General features: G+C 39.3%; 1 long non-coding RNA gene across 1 annotated transcript; it reads left to right on the top strand.

Moving 5' to 3' along the window:
* Positions 1-3622: 3622 nt before the first annotated feature.
* On the top strand, positions 3623-22137 carry LOC124253599. Its single transcript, XR_006892243.1, has 3 exons — positions 3623-3733; positions 5490-5494; positions 22125-22137. It is a non-coding gene; the product is annotated as an uncharacterized LOC124253599 (long non-coding RNA).
* The last annotated feature ends 543 nt before the right edge of the window (positions 22138-22680 follow it).

Genomic DNA, 22680 nt, shown 5'->3' on the forward strand with positions numbered 1-22680 from the left:
AATAAACAGTCCTCTCTATGTATGACCATCACCAAATATGTGTTTTGGATACAAAAAATAATAGCTGTCCCTGCAAAAGGCTTGTCATATTTTGTATGACCATGTAACTGAGTGAGTGAGTGAGTTTAGTTTTACGCCGCCTTCAGCAATATCATGGCAGGGGACACCAGAAATTGGTTTCACACATTGTACCCATGTGGGGAATCAAACACGGGTTCTCGGCATGACGAGCGAACGCTGAACCACTAGGCTATCCCCACCGCCCCTACCATGTAACTCAATGACCTTGTACATTTTTTTCATGACCCTCGGCTATAAGGAGAAAAATTTAAAAAATGTTTTATAATTGATTATAAACTGTCCATTTTTAATGACATTCCCCAAACATTTGTATTAATTTTATGAGCCTTCCCTAATTGCGGACCCTCCCTTGATACTCTCTGACCCACTAACCCCTATAACAATGACTGATCCCTTAGGGATAGAATACATCCTTAGTGCTGAGAGGCCAACCATCCAATGAGAGGAAGTTACAGTCAGCTCGCGTTAATCCGACACTCATTAATCCGACAATCACGTTAATCCGACAAAAAATTAGCGAACCATTTCGCTTATGTGATTATATATGTATGTTATGCCATCTATGAATGTTAATAAATGAAAACAAGTATGTATTGTTAGTATTTTTTATTTCTGTGAATATTTTTACATACGATGAAGATAACTAGATCTACCATTTCTGATATGCATGCAACAGTATGACGATCATGACATATAGTAAACATTGATATTTTCACACAAATACATTAATCCGACATTTTCATTAATCTGACATTTTCGTTAATCCGACATATTTCTCTGCAACCACAAGTGTCGGATTAATGAGAGTTGACTGTCTAAATATCTGGGGTACTGGCTGTTTACAATTAGTAAATAGAAAAAGGAAAAAGTAAATATATGTGAAAGTATTGTGATGCCTTTGAGTGGCATTCTAGAAGTTGGTGGCATGGAGATGACAAAACTCTATGGTTGATGATCATCCATAAAATTTTGTCATGTCCATTGTGATGACTTATCCGGTGCAATTCAATGTATTTTGGTGAAACATAAGCCTTTCACATTTACATTGAATGGCCCAAACTAAACAGCTGCAAAAATATGCATACTTGACACTTAGCTTAACATTTGTGACAAAGACTGCTGCAAAATCTCTTTTTTGAGGTGAGGTGAAATTGGGTTTTACGTCGTGCTTGAGAATATTTCGCTCATATGACAAGGTACATGCGTGTGTATGTGTATGTGCGGCTGCTTGTACTAGCCCAGACTGAAGCTGGTTTTATAGTGCTAGCCCACTGAGATACCATGCCGCAGTGAAGCATGAATACCCCACTCAGACACATTATACTGACTCCGAGCCGACCAGTCCTTGTTATACCCATTAATGCCGAGAGCCAGGCAGGGACCAACAAGTACCATATTTTAACATCTTTTGGTATGACACAGCCGGGGGTCGAACCCGCGACCTTCCGTTCTCCGGGCGGACGCTCTAACCACTACACCACGGAGGCGGTCCTCTTTTTTAAAAAAAGAGTTAACACTTGCAAAATGCTACCATGAATTCATATACCATACCATAGATTGTACATGTAAGCAGTTGTCTAGTCTTACCCAACTTTGGTCCCTGGTATATCCTCACAAGAAATCTCTTATATCCTCAACATGCTCATGGCAAATGGAATACTGAACAATGTACATGTCTTGTCCATCAATCTCTATACTTACAAGCATCAGCAACAAGTCTCAGATTACTCACACAGACAATGGAAAAATGTAATGCACCGTCACAACAAATGATCCCTCAATTTCCCCTGAAGTGACCAGTGACCTGTAAGTGACCAGTCAGTCCACAAGGTCAAGGACACAGGTCAAGGCTAATCAGATTAGTACACACACAACTCTACTGATAATGGAATCTACAGTACTGTCTACATACAGCCAGTGCCCAGCTGAAAATAGATTCCACAGTTACATAATGTTAACCTCTTATGAGGAGAGGAGCCGTGTGATGTGACCTCATCTTTCACTTGTGAAGGTAGGCATGACTTATATTGTAGGACCCTGTTAGTGACCTTGAAGATTCTTTTCATTACCCTATCATGGAATAATAATTCATACGAAAATTCATTATTAATTATAACCACTACAAGCGATATATTAGGATTCAGATATTAGGAAAATATAAATATAGAATATTAGTTTCATCATGTATCAGTAATAGCTTAGAGAAAGACTCCAGTCAAAAGTAGTAAAACTCATCTCACAGACATACTATTGAAAAAGGTATATGTTACGGCTGCACAATTTCACAGATGTTCAAGATAAATCCTAGCCTAAGGTTTCAAGGACTCAAACCTTTCAGTAAGACAAAGTAATGTCTAGACGATTTAATGAACAGCTTTGATAAAGTAAACATGTCATCACCTCCATTAATATATATTGTGCAAACACTTCAAATTAGGGTCATTAAGCCATCTATTGTAACACCATAACCATCCAAGCAACATGTCAGCACAATTAGTGCCAGTTAAATTAGGAAGCTTCAAGGACATGTGTCAACACAATTAGTGCCAGATGAAATAGGATTAGCAGGATTAAGTACTCTCCCTGTCTGGTCATTTCATTTGTAGGACACACCCCATACTGCATATTCTGTATTTCATTGGTTATTGGAACACCCATTTTGTATAGGGAATCATCCATTTTGTATCATTTTTTAGATAAATAATCATAATCTTTTTATTGTTTCAATATTAGATAAATAGTCACCAACTCCATTTGTTCGTCAGTAGGGTTTAGACTCCCAACACAGGTCATCTCATACCCTCAGCCCAGAGGGTTGTACCGACTCTCTGTGGCCACCCCATGTTATTTTTGTACTTGTTAATAAAGTCATAATTAGCTTCTTGTGACTTCAAACTCTTTGCTGAGCTAATTCCCCCCAAGCAGACCAGCACGCCAGTTAGATAAGGGGTTTCACCAGAACCATCACTTGGACCCAAGACCCCTATCATAATACCGGTAACCCTCCCAGAAGAGACAAAATTCAACTATGGTATGTATTGAAATGACAGACAGACACATCTATCACTGTGACTGAAGTGTATTGTACACCAGTCGTTTATTCAGCATGTCCATTTAATTATGTCTTATTTTTTTACTTTTGTTTGTAGGATGCACCGAGGACCTTTAGAACATAATAAATGATATATGTCAGAATTAGACATAAATCACCAGGAAATTCTTATCTTGTTTCCTGTTATTCATATCGTGGCAAGATAATGGTATGACATACTTGTGACAAAAACCCCAGAATACCAACTAACCATTGCAGTGTTACACCAAGTGTGCGAAATAGCCACTGGCCTTCTAGCCTATGGCTAGTAAAAATCCAGTCGGGCCAGTAAATCTCCACAGTCACTGGCCAGACTGGCTAGTGAATTTTCATGGGGTCATTTTGTAAATATATCATGCTCTCCGACTTGTTAAGTTATAATACACCTGTAAATCATGCAAGATCATGGCCTGATAAATATGTTCATCATATTAGCAGCTTAATGATGAAACCTGTGTCTACATTCACATTTCGGGCTAGTGAATTATTTTGTGGGCTAGAAACTTTCCGGCATAGCTAACCCGACTGGCAAGCAAATTTTGGAAACTATTTCGCACACTGGTTACACCACTTGTGGACTACATTGAGTTTGAAGACTAATGTCTACGCTGCATTTTTCTGACAAGCACTATCACTGTTTTCTAGTGTTGGGAATTGGTTAAAATCTCATAATTGATGATTGGTTCATTACAACCGATCAATCATCGAAAATAATTGGTTTGAGCATTTATCAAATGTTCCTGTTATCTTTGTTAATGCACACACAAAAAATAAAGAAAAAACATGTAGTAATTTGGGTCTTTTGCAAATTGCACAAAATCCATTGGCAAATTTCGCATATTTAAAGGATGATTAGTATGTTAGGAACACAGATTTCCTGGATTCTTTAAGATAAATTCAATCATGACTTGCAACGAGCTTGTAGTGCTTATGAAATGTAAATTTAATGACACAGACAAAACCAACCTTGTGTAAAATATTGTTGATGCAAACAAGTGTTCCAAAATTGGTTGCTGTTCGATTATGAGAAAACACAATCGATTGCTTGGTCGTTTAGGCACTGCCACCAAACTTCGATTATTTCAATTAATCGGACCACCACTACTGTTTTCTGACAACATATACTAAATGCCTAAATCTTACTGTGACGTGAGACATGAGACATTATTTGTTACCTGAAAGCTTAACGAGCCCATAGTACGCACGAAATATTCTTTGATGATAGTCATGTTGAAATCCACATTGTGTAGTTGTTGTTTAATGCTGCTATCATGGAGTAATAATTTTTACAAAATTTCTTTATCAGTTATTACCACAACAAGCTATATATTAGGATTCAGATATTATGAAAGCATAAATATAAAACAATAGTTTCACCATGATGGATCAGTGATAGCTTGGAGAAAGAAACCAGTCTTAAGTAATAAAAGCTTATCTCTGGGACACTTCACGAAGACAAAAGTTATGTCTATATAGCATAGAAATTGCTTTAATCTATTTCATAAAGTAAACCTGTCTAATATTATACAATTACAGCAGATATCCAAATAGTTACTTACATGATTCCAGTTCAAATATGTCATTAAATTTGATGAATGGAAGGTAAGTGAAGTCCAAAAAATGTATTTAATCAATGAAAATATATGTTTTTGTCTATATATCCGAAATTTCATGAAGTTTCTCCAAATTTCGTAGAATTTCTTGTGCAATCGTATTGGCGTAGTTTAAAGCTAAAATTCGTAGTGACTACGATAAAATTGCAGAGGTTAGCATCTCTGAAGATATTTATCTGCAAACATCCCTAATATACTTCTTCACTAAATCGTAAACCAAATCCAGAAAAACGGAAACAGAACAATGGTCAAACATGTCAAGTGCTTCCCAAGAGATTGAAACTAATGTTTGGGTTTTCCAAACCTCTTAGAGATGAAGGAAGAAAATCAAAGAATACCTTGCTAACAGTATAATCTGCCAAATACCTCCTATGACCATGAAAATAAAGCCAAAGTCACCAAAATCAAATTGTGTCTGCAACATCTGCCAACACTTCTACACACCTTGGCAATATATATTTCTTACTTAATTCTGAGTATATAGTGTGAATGTGAGAGTAAGGTCTTACACTGCTTTTAGTACATTTCCAGCAGTATCTGGTGATACAAGAAATTGGCTTCACATATTGTACCCATGTACGGAATCAAACCCAGGTCATCGGCTTGTAAAGTGAACACTTTAACCACTAAGCTACCCCAATGTCCCTTGGGATATCTTGCCAACAGTGAGTGAGTGGGTGGGTGAGAGAGAGCGAGAGAGACAGAGTGAGTGAGAGTGTGAGTGAGTGAGTGAGTGAGTGAGAGCGAGAGAGACAGTGAGTGAGTGAGTGTGAGTGAGTGAGTGAGTGAGTGGGTGAGAGGGAGCGAGAAGTGACAGTGAGAGTGAGTGAGTGAGTGAGTGAGTGAGTATGAATGCATGAGTGCCATGAAATGGAATACTGAGGATCCAGGATGCGGTATCACTGAATATTCAAACGAACGTCCACAAAATCATATTTATCAACAATGGGAGTGTGACCTCATGACACAATGCATGACAACAACATGACAGTGGTTATCATGGTTATCATCCCTCATCACCTGACCTGAAATATTCACAAAAATTCCCTCTGATAACACCACTAGCCTGCAAGAAAATATGGCTGATAACATATCACTGTCTTCACATTACTATGTACAAGTCACATGATTGATTAGCCACACATATGAACCTTAACATATACAACTCACTGTAGTAAAGTGAAGATATTATGTGTTAACTGTTATTCAACAACTTTTGAGTAGTGTATCAATATGAATATCATCCTTGTCGTAACAGGCGACTAATGGGATCGGGTTTTCAACCTCGCTGACTTGGTTGACACATATTTAATATACCAAATGCTCATGATGTTAATAACTGGATTGTCTGGTCTAGGATCCATTATTTACAGACCGTTCCATATTGCTGGAATGTTTCCAGTGTCATTCAAGGATAAGTCATTTTTAAGGAGGAGATATTATGAGTGAGTGAGTAGCAATATTCCAGCAATAATATCACAGCAGGGAACACCAGAAATCGGTTTTCAGAGTGACAAGTGAACACTTTCACCACTGGGCTACCCCAGCGCCCCTAAGTAATCATGCTGATTTACAACAAGGAACACTTACCTGTCCCACTGTTTACAATCCATTAAATGCTGCGCACAGACAGAATCTAACTAAGTATTTCCCAAAGCTAGGACAAAATCTGTTCCCTTCCTTCCTTACTTCAATTGTCCTCAAAATTAATTAAATACACATTTAAGCCAAATCTCATAATTCCTACAAGATGATGATATCAACTTGATTTCCATTTTCAACGCAGACATCTGAACCAAACTGGGACATGTGATGAATCAGAGATGGTCAATGACAAAGTCTCTCTGTATCCATAGTTACATGCACATCTATTACCAATACACCAATACAATATCACAATAATATTAAAATCCCAAATGTTCCATGATATGTCCTATCAGTGTTGATATTGTATAGTTAATACCAATACGAACCACGCTGACACAGACACTAATATTGTCAATCAGAACACGGTGCTTGACAGAATTATTCTCAAAACAAAGACAGCCATTATCCCAAATTTAATAAAATTCAGAAACTCTCCTCTATAGAGTGTGTCAGCTGTTTCTCAAATAAAAGAACAAAACAATAACTATGGTATCCATGGTAAACAAAAGAATTGATATTGATTGTGAAACATGTTTCACCAGGATGAAATTGTGACATTGAGTGTGATCCTGATACCATTAAACATGTTCAATGCAACTTTTGATTGTCGTACGTATGATGCATCATGCATATACAGTAATAAACTGCAAAAGCGGTATCATGCTGCATGGCAGGTGAAATATTACTGAATATGATCAATATGATTAACATGATTAAAATGTTAAACGTAGGACTACGAGGCATGGAGTGGCATTAACGTGATACGGCAAAAACACTGTCCAAAAACACATGAGGGATCATGCATATTGTTGGGATATTTTTGAGAAACTGTGTGCTCAATGTTCCCTAGAAAATAGAGGTAAGGTGAAATTGGGTTTAACGTCGTGCTTGAGAATATTTCGCTCATATGACGACGTGCATGTATGTGTATGTGTATGTGTGGCTGGTTGTACTAGCCCAGACGTAAGCTGGTTTTATAGTGCTAGCCCACTGAGATACCATGCCGCAGTGAAGCATGAATACCACACTCAGACACATTATACTGACTCCGAGCCGACCAGTCCTTGTTGTACCCATTAATGCCGAGCGCCAGGCAGGGACCAATAGGTACCATATTTTAAAGTATTTTTGGTATGACGTGGTCGGGGATCGAACCCGCGACCTTCCACTCTCTGGATGGACGCTCTAACCACTACACCATGGAGGCGGTCCAATATATTTGTCACAGTTAAACAATTAATGAGCCAATATCAGGGATATTGAAACTGGAAAGAAATTCACAAACAACCCATCACAATCGACTCACGATTAACTGATTGAAGGTCTCCGACTTGGAACTTCATGTTTGTAAATGCTACATGTGTGTCTTAGAATGTATAGATCATGAAACTATGGTAAAAATGAATTAAAATAAGTAGTCCCTTTGAGTTTGTTATAATTCTAGTTTACTGTAGTCAATAACTTATTTTTAGACAAGAGACTGCTGTAAAATAACTAGAATGGTGGAAAAGACAACTCGTCTCTTTAGATTTTCACAGGGATTTACGGGACATGAATCCCTGTAACCTATACTCATAAAAATTGACAACAGATGCAAAGAAATTCACAAGTGCATCCACAGGAATGCAAAAAAAGTCCATATACTTTGTAAAACTTCCAATCAAGTACTAGTAGCAATCAGTTATCACCGAGTTTGTTACTAGTTGGGTTATGGTATTATTTGCAATTTAATTACTGTAACGATGTGATGATACAATAACAGTAACTGAATTACAACAATATTACAACATAGTATTAATAATAATATTTAAGTGTCTGGGACCTCTGGGCCCAGGACCCCAAAAATTAAGAGTATGAGTCCCAGGGACCCTCAAATACAGGACTCAAGGTAGATACCTGTTTTCACATACGTCTTAAGAGTAGCCAGACTTATGAACAAGTAGTATTGTTCAACCCTGCCAATATAGAGACAGTTCTGAAAACATTGTTTCCATCATTGCTGTGACTTGTCAACTGATGTTTTTGTACACACACCATCACAGAGGGAATGCCAGATGTAGAATCAAAGATTCTCCATACACACAAAGTTTTAAGACCTCTTTCAACAGGCTCAAAACATAACAATATAGATATCTTACAACAAAATAATTTTCACCACAAGGTGACAACACCCACACTATAATATCAGCAGATAATATACCAGATTGTGGGAAACTCTGACCGTTTCATAAACAAGAGACCCGTGAAGATCCGGGGTAGAATAGGTCTTCAGCAACCCATGTGCTTGCCATAAAAAGGCGACTATCTTGTCGTAAGAGGCGACTAACGGGATCGGGTGGTCAGTCTAGCTGACTTGGTTGACACATGTCATCGGTTCCCAATTGCGCAGATCGATACTCATGCTGTTGATCACTGGATTGTCTGGTCCAGACTCGATTATTTACAGACCGCCGCCATATAGCTGGAATATTGCTGAGTGCGGCGTAAAACTAAACTCACTCACTCACTCATAAACAAGATAACAACAGCAACCATGGAAAAGGAAAGTGGACATTACAACATCACACTGACTGTCCTGATAGCAGTGTCAATATCATGTACTACAACCCTTTAAAACAATAACCTTTATAATCACCTGATCACCTACACATCCCCTCTGCCACTGAAACAAACTATTTGAAAACAAAAGGTTCCCATGTTATCATCTTTGACATGTTAACTTTGATAAGAACACAAGAAACCTAAAGATTACATCACGTACGTATCGGGCTGGGACTGGTAACCTGGATACCTGGAACGGGTAGGTAATGAGTTGAACCCGGGTACCAGTCTCAATACCCGGATGATCATGTGAATAGATTAAACAATGTAATATGTTATTCTTACACAATTAAAGGGTTGTATTGTCTTTGAGGATTTAGACATAATTTACAGTCATCTGTTTTGAATATAATACATGGTTAAGATATTGAAAAACTTGAAATATTAGCCTCTGAGCTGAAGAATATATTGCCATTTCTTACATATTTGATGTCAGGAATTAACATAACAGGTATCAAGGTAGGGTAGGGTAATAGGGGTGGGGTACCTGGGTAGAAAATGTGGACCTGTCCCAGCCCTAGTGCCCTGACTGGAAGTTTGAAGCTACCACTGAATTACATTGAACATGCTGCCATAAACTGAAACATCTTACTATGGAGACATGAGTGATAAAACATAAGAACTACAACATTTCTTTGCAACAAGTCGGATTGTCTTTTGATGATTGTTGACAATCCAAAACAATAACACAGCGAACAGACTAAAGCTTATCAGTGTGTACATGGTGTAACATTGTGTCACAAACAGTTTAACACACAGGCAAAACTGTCCTAAAGTGTCAGGATTAATCCTAGAGTTTCAGGGATAATGTTATATCCTATTTCGTTATAATGTTCCTTTTCTGTTATATGTCCATTCCTAGTCCTACTTTTTATTATGTTGCGATTCCATGCCATTCCACTGAACCATGTGCTCTCATCCACAATTCAATATATGAATCTTTATTTATATACTGCTTGTGAAAGTGTTGTAATTAAAAAGCTGTCAAACCAAACTGAATCGTGCCTTCTATTCAAGGCACAAACTAACAACACCATAAAGCATGTTTAGTAAACACAGTTCCAGTAGTGTGTATGATATGATTATGTATATATTAATAATATTATAACACTAATGTCCGTATAATTTCAGTGAGCTCCTATTGACATAAATGTTGTCAGACCATCAACCCTGACTGATGTTTTCGATTAGCTTTAAAGCTGGTTATGTATGACCTCTTTAAGCAAGTTTAATATCAATACAGAGTTTATTCCAATCAATGTAAAATGTTCTTTTGAAAGATGATGTTTTTCCAAATGATACTGAGATCTTAGAAATGTTTCTTAAATAATAACATGATCTATTTGGATGTAGTAAATCAGATACACAGGCTGAACATTGATTATTTATCATTCTACACATTGTACTAAGTAATGATTACTGGTACATGTATTTTAACAAACTTGTCTGTAATTACAATTAAGTCAACATTTTTTTATAAAATCATCTATGGCATCTTTGTATTTGTATGCGACCGTCTCCTTGGTGTAGTGGTTAGAGCGTCCGCCCGGAGAGCGGAAGGTCGGGGGTTCGATCCCCGACCGCGTCATACCAAAAGACGTTAAAATATGGTACTTGTTGGTCCCTGCCTGGCGCTCGGCATTAATGGGTACAACAAGGACTGGTCGGCTCGGAGTCAGTATAATGTGTCTGAGTGGGGTATTCATGCTTCACTGCGGCATGGTATCTCAGTGGGCTAGCACTATAAAACCAGCTTAAGTCTAGGCTAGTACAAGCAGCCGCACATACACATACACATACATACACATGCACGTCGTCATATGAGCGAAATATTCTCAAGCACGACGTTAAACCCAATTCCACCACCACCACCACAGTCATGACAGAAGAAGTAACAATAGCAGGACATTCGAGCATGAATATGTAACTTTGGAAACATATAATACTCTGGTTAATAATAATGACTGAATCTCATACATAAGGATTCTGTTGTATGTAAATATATTTCTTACGCCGAAAATATACAGATATAAGGCACAGTGTAAAACTTTGGTGATAAGCTGAAAGGCAAGTCATTCCTAAAACATAAACGAAATATAGAAGGCAACTGAGATGAATCTGTCTCCGCATCACTTTCATGCGAATTTCAGACGGAGAAAGATAAGTGTCAAAAACAGAAACATTCTGAAAATCTCTCTGTATGGTGCTGATATCAGTTATAGTAATACTAAGAAGCCTTGTGTGTAAATCAGATTTTAGTCGATGTTTTTGCAAAAGAATTCTTACTTACGGTAAAGAGCAAGGGCTGTATTAGGACCTCGACACACTTCACATCTATATGCATCTGGTCCTTCATAAAATAACGAATGACAGTTTCATAAAGAAACGGTTATAAATAAACACAACACTGGTCTGAAAGACTTGAACTTTCCCACTCCGCCATTTTGTATTTGTCACATGATATAGATAGGCGAAAGAGCTCCTTACTCGGGTGAGGTGCCAGGAGCTCTCAGTGCAGTCTCAAGAGCCGTTGGATCAGTGGGTGATCTGGCCCCGATTTCTCGAAACAAACTTAAGTCTGAGTTTTTACTCAAATTTGAGAAAACGCAGGAAAATGCATTTCCCAGAATAAACTGAAATCAATATTAAACTCAAACTTAGTAGACAATTTGAGTTTGGTGGATAGATTACTTAAGTTGTTTGGGCTTTTTTTATTTAAAAAATGCAGTTGAGTTAAAAATTCAGCTGTTTCAGATTGTCAAACTCAGGTTGAAATTTGAGTAAAAACTTAAGTTTTTCGAGAAATCGGGGCCTGCTCACGCAGAAAAGCAATCTAACACGAAACAGCCATGGTTAAAGCGGTTCACAAGAGTGAGTGAGTTTAGTTTTACGCCGCTTTTAGCAATATTCCAGCAATATTACGACGGGGAACACCAGAAATGGGCTTCACACATTATACCCAGATGAGGAATCGAACCCGGGTCTTCGGTGTGACGAGCGAACGCTTTAACCACTAGGCTACCCTACCGCCACTGGTTCACAAGAGGATATGAGTTAACGAGTGTGTGTAATTAGGTATCTATATGTAGCATTCATTCCGCACACAAGTACAGAAATACAGAGCTTCCAACCTTAAAATAGAAACAGCAGAAGAGTATATATATATATGGGTACTATCATTGATAATACACTTTCATGGAAATCAAATTCACATCGTGTACATAGGAAAGCACAATTGCGATCATTTAATGTAGACACTACTATCTTGAAATTATTCTACCAAACATTCATCAATAGTATTTTAACTTTCTGCTTTCATACATGGTATGGCAATCTTCCCCTTACACAGAAAAACAAACTTGACAAAATTGTAAACATATCCAGCAAAATTTGCGGCTTCAGTTTCGAACCTCTTCCTTTTCAGTATGAGTCAAAAGAAAGCTCTGGCCATTCAATCGGATCCATCACACTTTATAAATGAATGTTATGAATTTCTGCCTTCTGGCCGCCGTTTCAAAATCATGTATTACAAAACTAATAGAACTCCAAAGTCATTTGTCCCATACAGCGTTTCCCTTGCGGGACAATAAAGTTTATCTTATCTTATCTTATCTTATCTAAGAGAAAGAAAAGACTTGTGATGCCGGGGTCAAGGGTGGGACCTGGCGGGGGTTCAACCAATGCATTACTGTACATTCCCTTCTGAGAAAAGTCACTGAAAACGATGTATTCAGACCTATTCATGTGATGTTCAGTGGTCAAAATACGCATGCTAAAGAAAATAACTACATATATATCTTAAAATGGTTCCATTTTCTTGAATAAATCATCCACAACCCAGTTTGGCGTGAGTTGTATTAGTTTTGTCGTGAGAGCACGACATGACATATAAACGTGAAACTCTCAAAGTTGGTAGGTATGGACATATGCACATACAGCCAAAGACTTACGAAACCTCCGTTAAAAGAAAGAGTGAGTATGGTTTTACGGCGCTTTTAGCAATATTCCCGCAATATCACGGTGTGGAACACCAGAAATGGGCTTTTCACAGTGTACCCGTGTGGGGAATCGAACCCGGGTCTTCAGCGTGACGAGCGGACGCTTTAACCACTAGGCTATACCTCACCGCCCCTAAAAGAAAGAGACGTAATTTAAGGTATTTAGATATTACTTCTACTCTTATTAGAGTATCCTTGCACTGCATCCGTTACTTCACAGTTAAACACCCACTCACATTTGTAAACAGAAAATGTTTGCCAAGGTTTAAACAACCGATTCGTACTTTCTTAATAGTTTCACTGCATTATTGAGATTTGTTTTTTGAACAGACATATACTGACATCAATGAACTGAATATATTTTTTTCCTCTTCAAAGCATACCGTTCATAATTTATGTCTAGGGTGTGTGTGTAAAAAATTATGAACGGTCCCTAATGTTTACAAGTGGCAGAGTGTAACAGTTAATCTGGAACTCCCAAAAAACTAGCTTGGGCAAAACACTTGCTCATGTTCAGATATAATCACGCTCAATATGAAACCTATATAAGATCTTGTGATACTGTTTATTCCCTCAAAAACGCCCAACACTAGTTATAATGGACAGGAACAAAGGCACAAGGACACATCTAGACTAACGCTTAATTAGTCTCTGAATATATATATATAATTTTGATAAAAACAAGCACTTCCATTTAAATTGAAAAGAAGCCTCAATAAGATGGGAGATTCAGAGGAAATCTAGACTTGCTCATTTATTGATTTAGCATTGCAGAATGGGCTGGCCCAAGGGGAAAATAATGCGGTCCAGGGACTGTCAGGCAGACTTGACACATCTGACATATGTCCATTATTTAGACAATGGGTATCAACTGAACCAAAACATGCTCGCTAGACTGTCGTGACTGGATATGAGTACTGTGTACATTCATGCACGTGGCCTACACGTGTACTCACTCCCGTTAACCGTGAAGGTCCGGGTTAGAATTGATCTTCAGCAACCCATGCTTGTCGTAAGAGGCGACTAACGGGATCGGGTGGTCAGGGTCGCTGACTTGGTTGACACATGTCATCGTATCCCAAATGCGTAGATCGATGCTCATGCTGTTGAACACTGGACTATCTGGCCCAGACTCGATTATTTACAGACCGCCGCCATATAGCAGTAATATTCCCGAGTGAGGTGTAAAACTAAACTCACTCACTCACTCAGTCCCGCTGTATTGTAATGCTATATGTGTTTATAAAAAATGCGTTTGAGTGTGACTTTGTGTTTGTTTGTAATGGACTTGTGTAAATGTGTGAACTTGGACTCGTCGCTATATGGCTGAAATACCTCCGTACCCGTGAAGGTCCGGGTTAGAATATTCATCTTCAGCAACCCATGCTTGTCGTAAGAGGCGACTAACGGGATCGGGTGGTCAGGCTCGTTGACCTGGCTGACACATGTCATCGGTTCCCAATTGCGCAGATCGTGGCTCATGCTGTTGATCACTGGATTTTCTGGCCCAGACTCGATTATTTACAGACCGCCGTCATATAGCTGGAATATTGCAGGGTGCGGCGTAAAACAAAACTCACTCACTCACTGAAATAACTCCGAAGCAACGTCAAATTTAAACTAACTACACTCCTGCACGCCTTGTCTGAGAGTGGATGTACACATGAACGACGTGACTCTTCCTAATACTTTCTTGAGCCTGATCATAATGTATCTGCCATAAAATCTTCATATTCATTATACAGATTTCTATCTTCGAAAGAAAATATCGCATTATAATTTTCATATCTACGATATGGAGTTTCTAACTTCGAAAGAAAATCTTGCAAACGGTGTGGAAGTCGGAACAAAAACACAAGAAACTGATGATCCGCGAAAAGACTGAATTGGGTTCAACCTGCCATCGTGACTTCATGTAGGGCTTTTGGAATGCTAAATTTGATTGGCTAAATTATTAATTGAACAATTGCGCAGATCGATGCTCATGCTGTGGATCACTGGATTGTCTGGTCCAGACTCGATTATTTACAGACCGCCACCATATAGCTGGAATATTGCTGAGTGCGGCGTAAAACTAAACTCACTCACTCACATTAATTGAAACTGAAGCCCCCTCCCCTTTTCTGTAAGCGAGAAACTGCATAAAACACCAGTAAAATCGTTTACTCGTGGCCATATTTTGGACTTTGTTAGCGGCCTCACCTGGTCATGATCAAGTTCATTTAAACACTATCTGTATTAATACTGTAATAATACATACGTGATTTTTCCTAACCGGATCTTGCATTACCCGCCATAAGGTAACTGCATGTCAACCCTCTTCTTTAATATGTTTGACGAGTTTGTAGAAATAACAACAATATATAAGTTGTTCGATGGGCTGTTGCAATTGAGTTTCTTATTCCACAACTATTTGTTTCTTTCGAAAACAGGTCTTATAGTATTCACGGAAATAGAAATTACATTTTTTTGGCGTTTATTTCGCAGTTTGATTGTTAAATATTCTATGACTATCGTTTTTCCCAACTTTTGTTTTTAACACTTTCTGTAAAATGATCCGAAATGGATGAGTTTACAGGAGAGCAAATCATATCATTTTACCCTTGAAATTTCAAAGTCAAAATGTACGTTTGTGATGCAAGCTATAGTATGCAAATGAGATTTTATGAAAAACGTCATATACTATACATGCTTTATTTCTTTTATTCTAAATGATATGCAAAATGACTGATTTAGGGATTTTCTCATTACATGTTTCCTGCCTGTACTCTTGTTGAAAGTTTACTATTTTTACGGGTTCATTCATTGATTGTCATTTGCACAATCGCTATGGCAACGCATGTGCAAAGGCATCTTCCCGTCTAAACAGTGCTGCCTGTAGTTGTTACCACCCATTGTTGATTGTGACGTAAGTTATAACATGTTTCTAAATTTGTTGATAATATGCAAATTTTTGTTATTTTTACGTGTAAAATGGACCAAAGTAAAAGGCCTAGTTGGGAAAATCATAGTTATTTCAATATTAGTCAAAAGTACCTATTTCAATGAAGTGATAAACAAATAAACGCCCCAAACCATTTTATTTCTATTTCCGTGAGTTTTCATCACTTGCGCATCAAACCTGCAGTTGTTTGAAGCGTCGAAGAGGCTGGAGAAGGGAGACAACTCTTACAAGCCTAAAGGAAAATTCTCCGCGTCACGTCTCAAAATGTTACCAGGATTTCGGATGAACATCTGCAGAATAGACCTGAAAACCTCGCGATTGACAGTATGAGACTCGGTCCACTCAACTGAGATACGATGGCATGTCTTCACACAAGCCTGTTATCCGCCTATTAGGACAAGCATGGGTGCTCAAGACATATTTCAACCCGGATTTTCACGGGAATAAGAGAGCCACGGATATTAAAGAACAAGTTCATGAAAAGTGTTGGGCACAAATACTAAAAAAACCTATTAAACTGAGATTGGAAATCGATTTTCAAATACAAGTTACCAAAATTAACTATGCGCCATTCCATTCCTAATGTTGAAAAATATGACGATTCAACCCCCATCCTCTCTCCCCCACCTCCCCCAAAATTTAATAATTCTAATAAAAAATAATTAAATATAATGTAATAAATAAAAAAAATATGAAACCCCCACAAACAATACAGACCAAATACTCAAACCCAAGCAACACCCCGTCAAGTACATGTATTTCACACTGTGTGTAACAGGTAGGGCATCGGAATCTATAAGGAATCATTGATTTATCTGTGAACCATGTTGCCATGTGGACATCATTACTGTCATACAATGACTTGGTTCTCACATTCCATCATGACAACGACTACACCGTCCCTGGCAACGTGGCTGATTCAGCAGTGAATCACATTGTTCACCTGCGCCCTTATTTCCACGCCATGTGCATGTTCCCACAATAATGTCACCGATGGCATCCAACTCACCAACTCCTCATCGGGTTTATTAACGTACCGTAAATGGTATCGCAAAGTCCTTACTATAAATAACGCTATTTGTGATAATATTTCTTGCTGTTTCGACTTAGGTCTGTCTTACAAGTAATGTTGAGATCTATAGATCTATAACTTGTTTTACTAAATTAAATAATCGCGTGTTGAGTTTGGAAGCCAGTCTCAGGACGAGATGTTAATTGACTGTTTATGGCATGTCGTAAATATTTATAGGGAAGTGTAGCCTACACGTGCTATCGTATCTTTTGTCATGGCATTTGCTATGAGTCACTGAATGCAAATCAACAGCGCGGCTGACTTGCTCGTCATTACTTTACAAAGAAACTGGTTGTTTCCTGTTACAATATCCCGGATTAATCAATGAGTTATATATCCTTTGTTACGATGAACACGGTGCCCTATCGCCTAGGTGCTTGGTTCTCAACATGCTTCGTATGACACGAAGCTTACCAAAATAGTCGTGAAATCAAATTACTCAAACCAACGAGAAATTAACTTTAGCTAAGATAGCGAATGCACAGAACAGATCTTAGAGAAGAGATTTATATAGTCCAACTTAAGCTCAGAATGAGAGGACAAGTCTTGATTGCTTCAACTCTACATTTAGAATTGTTTTTGTCTTGTTTTGAATTTTATATTACTTTATTATTTTGGATAGAAAATATTTCTAAATACAATACCTTTGTTTCTGGGACTTAATGAGAGATGACTGTCATGGCGGATGAATCGTTTGTCACCAATGATAAATTAAAAAAGAAATCCAACTCAAATCTAGAATGATTTGGCAAGTCCAGATTTCCACAATGTTCTAGGTTCCATTTGGATCATATTTTAAAAGTTATATATCATATTTGGAATAAAATTTCAAATATTTCTGGGACAAATTGTTAGTCTAGAGGATCGGTCCAGGGTACGTAGAGAAGGAGGTAAAATATACAAGCTGTTCGAGGACTGACTGACTGAGTTTGGTTTTACGCCGCTTTTAGCAATATTCTAGCAACATCACGGCGGGGGACAGCAAGAAATGGGCTCCACACAATGTACCCATGTGGGGATTCGAACCCGAGTCTTTGGCGTGACGAGCCAACGCTTTAACCACTAGGCTACCCCACCGCCCCAGCTATTCGAGGATGCTGCTGTTATCGCCAAAGAGAATGGCACAACACAGACCGGAGTCGTTTTTGAACAATTACATTAATTTCCATTTGAACAATTGCTGTTTTAATTTCGACGTTTCATCATTGCCCAGAGTCTGCAGTTGGTTGGAAAGGGAGGTAATGATTGGTGTGTATGGCGCGGTAGGGTGTATGGGCGGTGGGGGAAGGGAGGTGTGAATACGGCTGGCGGTGGGTGTCGGGGGCGAAGTGTCCGTACAATGTTTGCCGACATATTTTAATCTGTTAAGTAAAGAAACAAAGACGAGCGCGTGTGAGAGATGGGAGGAACTGCCGTTAAATGGTTATTCAGGATTTTAACTTCATGTCAACTTAGTGACGGAGGGAAGCCCCAGTTGGTGCAAGTTAAACGCTGCAGTGGATTCAACGAGCACGGCTTTGGCGACAAAACATGGATTTCATTTGCTTTGTGATGTAATATCTCAGCGAATCGTGTGCCTGAGACATTCCCATCACCCCCACCCACCTCTCCCCCTTCCTATCACCTCATCTCTCCCCATCACACCCTGTGTTATTAATTGGAATCGCAGCAGTAATTTTTATCCGTTTCCGGTGAAATGTGCAAGATCTGTCGCCCATTTTTTCTTTTCTTCCCTTTGCGTTGTTGAAATCAGACAGTGAGTGAGTGAGTGAGTGGGTATTGCGGCTCACTGATTACTACTCATCAAGGCGTTTTACAATCAGTTGATTTGTCTGAAATATACATTCCCTGCTCATGTCGACAGTCACATGACCTTGCGATGCACCCCGCCTTCTGTGTGACGTGGCAGGCTTGGCTATTAATAGAACAGTGTCATTTATCACGCGATATTTGATCAAATGGAGCACATTCTTCGTTGATGACGTGGCAAAAGTGACGTATCAGTTATGTATAGGAGAAACCTGTAAATGTACATCATTTCCCAAACTTCATGACACATGTCCACGTGTAAATGGATTGGGAAGACAGTAAATGGAAACATAGATGAAGCAGTGAAGCAGAAATGGGTCTCTTTTTCAATACAAATAGAGTTTTTTTTGTTTTATAAAAATGTTAAATTTTCAGAGACTAAGTGTTATTCTAGTGGATATGTAACACAGGTAAAGGCTGCCGCCACATATACCTCTCTCGATACTGCTACAAGTTTTGAGGGGGTCTTTACACGGTAGCAGCATTGTTGACCCAGTGGCATACATTATTGCAGACTCAGCCTCTCCACTCATTGGACAGCATTGTTGACTCAATAAAATCACCCTGTGACATCATTGTCGACCCGATGACGTCATGGTTGATTCGGTAAGAGCATTGTTGATTCGGTAATATCACTCCGTGACATCATTGTCGACCCGATGACGTCATGGTTGATTCGGTAAAAGCATTGTTGATTCGGTAATATCACTCCGTGACATCATTGTCGACCCGATGACGTAATGGTTGATTCGATAAGAACATTGTTGACTCGGTAAAATCAAAAACGAGATCGGGTGGTCAGGCTCGCTGACTTGGTTGACACATGTCATCGGTTCCCAATTGCGCAGATCGATGCTCATGCTGTTTATCACTGGATTGTCTGGTCCAGACAACATTCTCGCCATATAGCCGGAATGTTGCTGAGTGCGGCGTAAAACTAAACTCACTCACTCACTGCTGACAAAGTGACTTCATTGTTGAACCAGTGTCATTATTGTTGACAAGGGAAGTTGATCACTGGATTGTCTGGTCCAGACTCGATTATTTACAGACCGCTGCCATATAGCTGGAATGTTGCTGAGTGCGGCGTAAAACTAAACTCACTTACTGATAAGGGACAGCTTTACTAAACAATAGCAAACAATAGCCTTCAATTATAGTTTTACGTTCTCAATAGTTCATTTCAAGATTCTATAAAACAATTATGCTTGGAAAACAAAATACTGTGTGTGGACGTGTGAGGAAGACCGCATTTCACCTGGAAGAATATACCAATCAGTTTTCAGACTCACCTAAATTATCATTTTAATAAGCAAGAAACTCCGCAGTGTAAATAAACCGACTTTGTCTTGTATTCTCCCGTTTTGGTGTAAACGAAGTTAAAAAAAAACTACATCGGCAATAAAAGGATAATACGATATGCCTGACAGTAGTATAAGAAATATCACTGATGTAGGAATATATATGCATTTCAAGTATAAGCACATGATTAATTTGAACTGATTTTGAAATGAAGACATTCAGGTTTATGAGTCACAGTAGGACGACAGGAACAAGGAAGTAATACTTCCTATCGGAATTTTACATTCGAGTGCAGAATTGGTCGCGTGTATTGGTCGAAATTGAACAGTGGGTTGAATATCGAACCGAACTCCCAATCACAATTAGTTGGACTCAAAACAGAGACGGCACGTGAGTCATAACGACTCGCTACAGGGTTACCTTATTGACCGGAGTTATGTCACCATCCTCGCTATAACGCGCTCGCACAAGGCTCTGATTTTATAAATATTTAAAAGACTCTTGATCATTCCGTATCCGGGCTGTAACAAATTCTACAGCATCGAAAGGAGTCATTCTTTCTTGCTGTGATTTTTTTTTAAATGTTTGTGACTTGGATATTGTAACTATATGTAAATTTAAAATTGAGCATATATATTAATAAACTCAGGGAGTATTCTCCTCAATAACGATTTTATTAATTCACAAAATACGTTCTATTCTGAGAAATTCTACCTGTCAGGGAGTGATTGAGTATGGTTTTACGCCGCTTTTAGCATTATTCCAGCAATACCACGGCGGGGGACACCAGAAATGGGCTCCACACGCTGTACCCATGTGGGGAATCGAACCCTGGTCTTCGGCGTGACGCTTTAACCACAAGGCTACCCCACCGCCCCACCTGCCATTATTGTATTGATAGTTCTAGTGTCGTACGCCATGTATTGGCACTGATTAAATACGTGTGTTGTTGAATGCGGCGTAAAACTATACTCAGTCACCACTGATATGTTTTATTATACGTATTTGGACAGACAGGACATTATGAAAAAAATCCAGTGCTATTTTATACACCCGAGGCAGTAGAACTGTCCAGTGGTTAAAACGTTTGCTCGTCACGCCGAGGTCCCTGGTTCCATTTACCTTCTGAGGACATTGTGTGTGAGTCATGTTTGGTCTTGCTGTGCTTGATGTTGCTGTAAGCATTCTAAATCCATACTCACCCACTTATTCATATACTAGGCACATAAAGGAACTGTGTATACAAAAGTTTAAAATCTAAATTTATCAAACCTGTGTAGACACATAAGGATTTAAACTCAGAGATTAGTGACATGTATCCAACATGCATGCACGTGCCACGTTACGTGACGTCAGTGGGTTCGTTTGAGACGTGACGTCAGTGGGCCACACAATACGTCCTTGAAAGACGTGCACATACGTTGTTGCACAGCCTGCATACCGGGAAAGAGAAACGAAGAGCAGAATGAATGCCTACACAATACTGTCACTTTGGAAAGCTCAACCCCTGCCCTTGCGATCGTTCAAAAAATTAAACGGCTATTGAAACGCATAGCATGCCAAGGCTCACGTCTGCACAACGTCATGAGGCCATTGGGATGGTCCGTGGGGGAATGTCTCAACGACAAGTGGCTGCACATTTCCACTGCCACCGGAAAACCATTTCTGCACTGGTGAGACGCTACCAGGACACAAATGACATCATCGATCGGCCACGTTCTGGACGTCCACGTGTAACAACGCCAAGACAGGACAGATGGATAAGGGTGACCCATCTGCGCCACAGGTTTCAGACTGCAGTGATGACTGCCCGAACCATCCCAGGACTTCGCCGTATCCACCCCAACACAGTTCGACAACGTTTACGTCATCACCGGATCAGACCACGACGTCCCGCCATACGGCCTATCCTGACACAGCGTCATCGACAAGCTCGCCGAATGTGGTGCCGAAATCATGTCCGCAGACCTTTGTGTTGGTGGAGAAATGTTGTTTTTTACAGATGAGTCCAGGTATAACATTTCCCATAGTGATGGACGTCAACGTGCCTATAAACGCGTGGGAGAACGTTATGCACAGGCCTGTGTCTTTGAGAGGAATCGCTTTGGTGGTGGTTCCGTGATGATTTAGGGTGGAATAACAGCACGCCAAAGAACTCCTTTGGTGATTGTTAAGGGCAACTTAACTGGTGTGGGCTACAGGGATCAGATTCTTCGACCTGTGGCAATTCCTTTTCTGCAACGTCATGGCCCTGGGTTAACATTCCAACAGGACAATGCCCGCCCTCATACGGCAAGGGTTGCTATGGATGTCTTGCAACACCACAACGTTGACTTACTGCCTTGGCCTGCAAATTCATCGGATCTCTCCCCGATAAAGCATGTTTGGGACGAGATGGATCGACGTCTACGCCGTCTTCCTCATCCGCCAGATAACGTCCTTGACCTTGCAACAGAACTTGAGAGAATCTGGCGTGACATCCCGAAAGCCTTCCTTGCGCGTTTGATAGGCTCTATGCGTCG

Source organism: Haliotis rubra, unplaced genomic scaffold (genome assembly GCF_003918875.1).
Source record: "Haliotis rubra isolate DU_JTF1 unplaced genomic scaffold, ASM391887v1 Scf546, whole genome shotgun sequence".
Classification (NCBI taxonomy): Eukaryota; Metazoa; Mollusca; class Gastropoda; order Lepetellida; family Haliotidae; genus Haliotis; species Haliotis rubra.